The sequence below is a fragment of the Entelurus aequoreus genome, linkage group LG20 (genome assembly GCF_033978785.1).
Source record: "Entelurus aequoreus isolate RoL-2023_Sb linkage group LG20, RoL_Eaeq_v1.1, whole genome shotgun sequence".
NCBI lineage: Eukaryota > Metazoa > Chordata > Actinopteri > Syngnathiformes > Syngnathidae > Entelurus > Entelurus aequoreus.
Genome location: NC_084750.1, coordinates 8338332 through 8347669, shown reverse-complemented (window position 1 = coordinate 8347669; position 9338 = coordinate 8338332).

Below are 9338 nucleotides of genomic sequence, written 5' to 3'. Positions count from 1 at the left end.
TCCTCAGCAGGTCAGAATGTTCTAGTTTAGATCAGCAAGGAGACGACTTCATTACAGCTGGACTAATGATAACACTCTCACACTATTTGCTGAGGAATCACCCAAACACCTCTTCCATGAATCTTAGGTCATCTATGAGGTGGACAATATTAGACACACTCTGATGGTGCAGTGGATGCTAGACTTTGCATGTACACAACATTAAAGGACACATAGATGTCCAACATGGTTGGTAGAGTTTGCATGTACACAACATTAAAGGACACATAGATGTCCAACATGGATGCTAGACTTTGCATGTACACAACATTAAAGGACACATAGATGTCCAACATGGTTGGTAGAGTTTGCATGTACACAACATTAAAGGACACATAGATGTCCAACATGGTTGGTAGAGTTTGCATGTACACAACATTAAAGGACACATAGAAGTCCAACATGGATGCTAGAGTTTGCATGTACACAACATTAAAGGACACATAGATGTCCAACATGGTTGGTAGAGTTTGCATGTACACAACATTAAAGGACACATAGATGTCCAACATGGTTGGTAGAGTTTGCATGTACACAACATTAAAGGACACATAGATGTCCAACATGGTTGGTAGAGTTTGCATGTACACAACATTAAAGGACACATAGATGTCCAACATGGTTGGTAGAGTTTGCATGTACACAACATTAAAGGACACATAGATGTCCAACATGGTTGGTAGAGTTTGCATGTACACAACATTAAAGGACACATAGATGTCCAACATGGTTGGTAGAGTTTGCATGTACACAACATTAAAGGACACATAGATGTCCAACATGGTTGCTAGACTTTGCATGTACACAACATTAAAGACATGTACAGTAGTAACAGTACACATTTACAGTAGTAACAGTACACATGTACAGTAGTAACAGTACACATTTACAGTAGTAACAGTACACATGTACAGTAGAAACAGTAGGTGGTCACTGAAGGATGTGCACAATGATTAGTGCACTGCAGCATGTGGTTAATTAGCTGTGCTGATGAAAATCAATCTTCCATTTAATGACATGTTGTTGTTGTTGTTGTTGTTGTTGTTGTTGTATTGGCACCAATCATTGAAGCTGAAAACTGACATTCTGCTGACTGCTCAATGTGATGATTTGGGCGTGTGTATGTTCATTATGGATGCTTGCAGATTGTTTGTTTCAAAGTAATCAACATTGTTTCCCTCAAATCAACTGCTGTGCCAAATGATCTGTCAATCATGTTCTAACAGTAATGTGTGGTTAGGTTTAAAAACAAAAAAAGGCTTTGCTACACTTGTATACTAGCTGAATGAGTAATAATGGTGTTGTAAATGAGCTTTGGCTACAAACACGATGGTGACTGTTTCTGTATCTCTCCCTATTTATATATAATGATTACAAATTAATGTCGTTTTTTTAATGCTTTTAGGGCGATGAATTTGATTAGAAAAAGCTTTGATTTATATTCTGTTGGTATTCATGCAAACATAACATTATTTGTATTTGACTTTATTAAATGTTTGTAAACAAAAACCTGTTTGAATGGAATGAATGAATGAATGAATTGAGAATGGATTGTGAATGGAATGAATGAATTCATTAATTGAGAATGGATTGAGAATAGATTGTGAATGGAATGAATGAATGAATGAATTGAGAATAGATTGTGAATGGAATGAATGAATGAATGAATGAATGAATGAATGAATGAATGAATGAATTGAGACTAGCTTGTGAATGGAATGAATGAATGAATTGAGAATAGATTGTGAATGAATGAATGAATGAATGAATGAATTGAGAAGGGATTGTGAATTGAATGAATGAATGAATGAATTGAGAATGGATTGAGAATAGATTGTGAATGGAATGAATGAATGAATTGAGAATGGATTGTGAATGGAATGAATGAATGAATTGAGAATGGATTGTGAATGGATTGTGAATGGAATGAATGAATGAATTGAGAATGGATTGTGAATGGAATGAATGAATGAATTGAGAATGGATTGTGAATGGATTGTGAATGGAATGAATGAATGAATTGAGAATGGATTGTGAATGGAATGAATGAATGAATTGAGAATGGATTGTGAATGGAATGAATGAATGAATTGAGAATGGATTGTGAATGGAATGAATGAATGAATTGAGAATGGATTGTGAATGGAATGGTTCCCCACAAGAATGAAGGGGTGTGTGTGCCCTAAGATTCCCAGCATGAGTAAATAATGAGCACAAAGATGTAAGCTTATTAAAGCCAGGGTAGGACATTCTAGTTGTAGTTTACAACTACCACACTTACAACTTCTCTTTTCAACATCTTTCAATATTATTGTGGTTTTGTCCAAAAAACAAAAATACTTGGTAAGAATATTAGTAAAATGAAGTGGCAAGAATGTTGAGTTCCTGACTTCCTGTAATGGATCATAATATGTCTGACTATAAATATGTCTGACTATAAATATGTTTGACTATAAATATGTCTGACTATAAAAATGTCTGACTATAAATATGTTTGACTATAAATATGTCTGACTATAAATATGTCTGACTATAAATATGTTTGACTATAAATATGTGTGACTATAAATATGTCTGACTATAAATATGTCTGACTATAAATATGTTTGACTATAAATATGTCTGACTATAAATATGTCTGACTATAAATATGTTTGACTATAAATATATTTGACTATAAATATGTCTGACTATAAATATGTTTGACTATAAATATGTCTGACTATAAATATGTTTGACTATAAATATGTTTGACTATAAATATGTCTGACTATAAATATGTCTGACTATAAATATGTTTGACTATAAATATGTCTGACTATAAATATGTCTGACTATAAATATGTTTGACTATAAATATGTCTGACTATAAATATGTCTGACTATAAATATGTTTGACTATAAATATGTTTGACTATAAATATGTCTGACTATAAATATGTCTGACTATAAATATGTTTGACTATAAATATGTCTGACTATAAATATGTTTGACTATAAATATGTCTGACTATAAATATGTCTGACTATAAATATGTTTGACTATAAATATGTCTGACTATAAATATGTTTGACTATAAATATGTCTGACTATAAATATGTTTAGCTATAAATATGTCTGACTATAAATATGTTTGACTATAAATATGTCTGACTATAAATATGTTTGACTATAAATATGTCTGACTATAAATATGTGTGACTATAAATATGTCTGACTATAAATATGTGTGACTATAAATATGGTTGACTATAAATATGTGTGACTATAAATATGTTTGACTATAAATATGTCTGACTATAAATATGTCTGACTATAAATATGTGTGACTATAAATATGGTTGACTATAAATATGTCTGACTATAAATATGTCTGACTATAAATATGTGTGACTATAAATATGTCTGACTATAAATATGTCTGACTATAAATATGGTTGACTATAAATATGTCTGACTATAAATATGTCTGACTATAAATATGGTTGACTATAAATATGTCTGACTATAAATATGTCTGACTATAAATATGTTTGACTATAAATGTGTCTGACTATAAATATGTCTGACTATAAATATGGTTGACTATAAATATGTCGGACTATAAATATGTTTGACTATAAATATGTCTGACTATAAATATGTCTGACTATAAATATGTTTGACTATAAATATGTCTGACTATAAATATGTTTGACTATAAATATGTCTGACTATAAATATGTTTGACTATAAATATGTCTGACTATAAATATGTCTGACTATAAATATGTTTGACTATAAATATGTGTGACTATAAATATGGTTGACTATAAATATGTCTGACTATAAATATGTCTGACTATAAATATGTGTGACTATAAATATGTCTGACTATAAATATGTCTGACTATAAATATGGTTGACTATAAATATGTCTGACTATAAATATGTCTGACTATAAATATGGTTGACTATAAATATGTCTGACTATAAATATGTCTGACTATAAATATGTTTGACTATAAATATGTCTGACTATAAATATGTCTGACTATAAATATGGTTGACTATAAATATGTCGGACTATAAATATGTTTGACTATAAATATGTCTGACTATAAATATGTCTGACTATAAATATGTTTGACTATTAATATGTCTGACTATAAATATGTTTGACTATAAATATGTCTGACTATAAATATGTTTGACTATAAATATGTCTGACTATAAATATGTCTGACTATAAATATGTTTGACTATAAATATGTCTGACTATAAATATGTTTGACTATAAATATGTCTGACTATAAATATGTCTGACTATAAATATGTTTGACTATAAATATGTCTGACTATAAATATGTCTGACTATAAATATGTTTGACTATAAATATGTCTGACTATAAATATGTTTGACTATAAATATGTCTGACTATAAATATGTCTGACTATAAATATGTTTGACTATAAATATGTTTGACTATAAATATGTCTGACTATAAATATGTCTGACTATAAATATGTTTGACTCTAAATATGTTTGACTATAAATATGTCTGACTATAAATATGTTTGACTATAAATATGTCTGACTATAAATATGTTTGACTATAAATATGTCTGACTATAAACATGTTTGACTATAAATATGTCTGACTATAAATATGTCTGACTATAAATATGTTTGACTATAAATATGTCTGACTATAAATATGTCTGACTATAAATATGTTTGACTATAAATATGTTTGACTATAAATATGTCTGACTATAAATATGTTTGACTATAAATATGTCTGACTATAAATATGTCTGACTATAAATATGTTTGACTATAAATATGTTTGACTATAAATATGTCTGACTATAAATATGTCTGACTATAAATATGTTTGACTCTAAATATGTTTGACTATAAATATGTCTGACTATAAATATGTTTGACTATAAATATGTCTGACTATAAATATGTTTGACTATAAATATGTCTGACTATAAATATGTCTGACTATAAATATGTCTGACTATAAATATGTCTGACTATAAATATGTGTGACTATAAATATGTCTGACTATAAATATGTTTGACTATAAATATGTGTGACTATAAATATGTTTGACTATAAATATGTGTGACTATAAATATGTGTGACTATAAATATGTCTGACTATAAATATGTGTGACTATAAATATGTGTGACTATAAATATGGTTGACTATAAATATGTGTGACTATAAATATGTCTGACTATAAATATGTTTGACTATAAATATGTGTGACTATAAATATGTCTGACTATAAATATGTATGACTATAAATATGTTTGACTATAAATATGTCTGACTATAAATATGTTTGACTATAAATATGTCTGACTATAAATATGTCTGACTATAAATATGTTTGACTATAAATATGTCTGACTATAAATATGTTTGACTATAAATATGTCTGACTATAAATATGTTTGACTATAAATATGTCTGACTATAAATATGTTTGACTATAAATATGTCTGACTATAAATATGTTTGAGTATAAATATGTCTGACTATAAATATGTCTGACTATAAATATGTTTGACTATAAATATGTGTGACTATAAATATGTCTGACTATAAATATGTTTGACTATAAATATGTTTGACTATAAATATGTCTGACTATAAATATGTTTGACTATACATATGTCTGACTATAAATATGTTTGACTATAAATATGTTTGACTATAAATATGTCTGACTATAAATATGGTTGACTATAAATATGTCTGACTATAAATATGGTTGACTATAAATATGTCTGACTATTAATATGTCTGACTATAAATATGTTTGACTATAAATATGTGTGACTATAAATATGTCTGACTATAAATATGTCTGACTATAAATATGTTTGACTATAAATATGTCTGACTATAAATATGTGTGACTATAAATATGTCTGACTATAAATATGTTTGATTATAAATATGGTTGACTATAAATATGTCTGACTATAAATATGTCTGACTATAAATATGTGTGACTATAAATATGTCTGACTATAAATATGGTTGACTATAAATATGTCTGACTATAAATATGGTTGACTATAAATATGTCTGACTATAAATATGTCTGACTATAAATATGTTTGACTATAAATATGTCTGACTATAAATATGTCTGACTATAAATATGGTTGACTATAAATATGTCTGACTATAAATATGTCTGACTACAAATATGGTTGACTATAAATATGTCTGACTATAAATATGTCTGACTATAAATATGTTTGACTATAAATATGGCTGACTATAAATATGTTTGACTATAAATATGTCTGACTATAAATATGTGTGACTATAAATATGTCTGACTATAAATATGTTTGACTATAAATATGGCTGACTATAAATATGTTTGACTATAAATATGTCTGACTATAAATATTTCTGACTATAAATATGTTTGACTATAAATATGTCTGACTATAAATATGGTTGACTATAAATATGTCTGACTATAAATATGTTTGACTATAAATATGACTATAAATATGTTTGACTATAAATATGTCTGACTATAAATATGTTTGACTATAAATATGTCTGACTATAAATATGGTTGACTTTAAATATGTATGACTATAAATATGGTTGACTATAAATATGGTTGACTATAAATATGTCTGACTATAAATATGTTTGACTATAAATATGTCTGACTATAAATATGTCTGACTATAAATATGGTTGACTATAAATATGTCTGACTATAAATATGTCTGACTATAAATATGTCTGACTATAAATATGTTTGACTATAAATATGTCTGACTATAAATATGTCTGACTATAAATATGGTTGACTATAAATATGTCTGACTATAAATATGTCTGACTATAAATATGGTTGACTATAAATATATCTGACTATAAATATGTCTGACTATAAATATGTTTGACTATAAATATGTCTGACTATAAATATGTTTGACAATAAATATGTCTGACTATAAATATGTGTGACTATAAATATGTCTGACTATAAATATGTTTGACTATAAATATGTCTGACTTTAAATATGTTTGACTATAAATATGTCTGACTATAAATATGTGTGACTATAAATATGTTTGACTATAAATATGTCTGACTATAAATATGTGTGACTATAAATATGTTTGACTATAAATATGTCTGACTATAAATATGTTTGACTATAAATATGTCTGACTATAAATATGTGTGACTATAAATATGTCTGACTATAAATATGTTTGACTATAAATATGTCTGACTTGAAATATGTTTGACTATAAATATGTCTGACTATAAATATGTGTGACTATAAATATGTCTGACTATAAATATGTTTGACTATAAATATGTGTGACTATAAATATGGTTGACTATAAATATGTGTGACTATAAATATGTCTGACTATAAATATGTCTGACTATAAATATGTCTGACTATAAATATGGTTGACTATAAATATGTCTGACTATAAATATGTCTGACTATAAATATGGTTGACTATAAATATGGTTGACTATAAATATGTGTGACTATAAATATGTCTGACTATAAATATGGTTGACTATAAATATGGTTGACTATAAATATGTTTGACTATAAATATGGTTGACTATAAATATGGTTGACTATAAATATGTCTGACTATAAATATGTTTGACTATAAATATGGTTGACTATAAATATGTCTGACTATAAATATGTCTGACTATAAATATGTTTGACTATAAATATGTCTGACTATAAATATGTCTGACTATAAATATGTGTGACTATAAATATGTCTGACTATAAATATGTTTGACTATAAATATGTCTGACTATAAATATGGTTGACTATAAATATGTCTGACTATAAATATGTTTGACTATAAATATGACTATAAATATGTTTGACTATAAATATGTCTGACTATAAATATGTTTGACTATAAATATGTCTGACTATAAATATGGTTGACTATAAATATGTATGACTATAAATATGGTTGACTATAAATATGGTTGACTATAAATATGTCTGACTATAAATATGGTTGACTATAAATATGTCTGACTATAAATATGTCTGACTATAAATATGGTTGACTATAAATATATCTGACTATAAATATGTCTGACTATAAATATGTTTGACTATAAATATGTCTGACTATAAATATGTTTGACAATAAATATGTCTGACTATAAATATGTGTGACTATAAATATGTCTGACTATAAATATGTTTGACTATAAATATGTCTGACTTTAAATATGTTTGACTATAAATATGTCTGACTATAAATATGTGTGACTATAAATATGTTTGACTATAAATATGTCTGACTATAAATATGTGTGACTATAAATATGTTTGACTATAAATATGTCTGACTATAAATATGTTTGACTATAAATATGTCTGACTATAAATATGTGTGACTATAAATATGTCTGACTATAAATATGTTTGACTATAAATATGTCTGACTTGAAATATGTTTGACTATAAATATGTCCGACTATAAATATGTGTGACTATAAATATGTCTGACTATAAATATGTTTGACTATAAATATGTGTGACTATAAATATGGTTGACTATAAATATGTGTGACTATAAATATGTCTGACTATAAATATGTCTGACTATAAATATGTCTGACTATAAATATGGTTGACTATAAATATGTCTGACTATAAATATGTCTGACTATAAATATGGTTGACTATAAATATGGTTGACTATAAATATGTGTGACTATAAATATGTCTGACTATAAATATGGTTGACTATAAATATGGTTGACTATAAATATGTTTGACTATAAATATGGTTGACTATAAATATGGTTGACTATAAATATGTCTGACTATAAATATGTTTGACTATAAATATGGTTGACTATAAATATGTCTGACTATAAATATGTCTGACTATAAATATGTTTGACTATAAATATGTCTGACTATAAATATGTCTGACTATAAATATGTGTGACTATAAATATGTCTGACTATAAATATGTTTGACTATAAATATGTCTGACTATAAATATGGTTGACTATAAATATGTCTGACTATAAATATGTTTGACTATAAATATGACTATAATTATGTTTGACTATAAATATGTCTGACTATAAATATGTTTGACTATAAATATGTCTGACTATAAATATGGTTGACTATAAATATGTATGACTATAAATATGGTTGACTATAAATATGGTTGACTATAAATATGTCTGACTATAAATATGTTTGACTATAAATATGTCTGACTATAAATATGTC